Below are 507 nucleotides of genomic sequence, written 5' to 3'. Positions count from 1 at the left end.
TACCTATCCAGAAAACTGTCTATTTCTTTTACATTTTTTCACTTTTGCAGAGTATAGGTTTTTTATTATGACCTAATGATTCTCTGGATTTCCTCAGTGTCTGCTGTTATACCCGCCTTTTCATTTCTGATTTGTTAATTTCAGTGGTCTCTCTCTGCCTTTTTATTACTTTGGATAAGGTTTTGTCCATTTTCTTGATTTTCTCAGAGATCCATTTCTTTGTTTCATTGATTATTTATATTGTTTTCTTTGTTTATATTTTATTGATTTCAAGCTCTCAATTTAATTATTTCTTCTCATCTACTCCTCTTGGATGAGTCTGTTCCTTTTTGTTCTAGAGCTTTCAGGTATACTGTTAAGTCACTAGTATGAAATTTCTACACTTTCTTTATGTGGGCACTTAGTGCTATGAAATTTCCTCTTAACACTGTTTTCATAGCATTTCATATATTTGGGTACATTTTGCCTTCATTTTTGTTGAATTCCTGGAAGTCTTTAATTTCTTTA

This window comes from Microtus ochrogaster, unplaced genomic scaffold (genome assembly GCF_000317375.1).
Source record: "Microtus ochrogaster isolate Prairie Vole_2 unplaced genomic scaffold, MicOch1.0 UNK13, whole genome shotgun sequence".
Taxonomy (NCBI): domain Eukaryota; kingdom Metazoa; phylum Chordata; class Mammalia; order Rodentia; family Cricetidae; genus Microtus; species Microtus ochrogaster.
The sequence above is the reverse complement of the archived record's forward strand: the minus strand, read 5'-3'. Positions refer to the sequence as shown.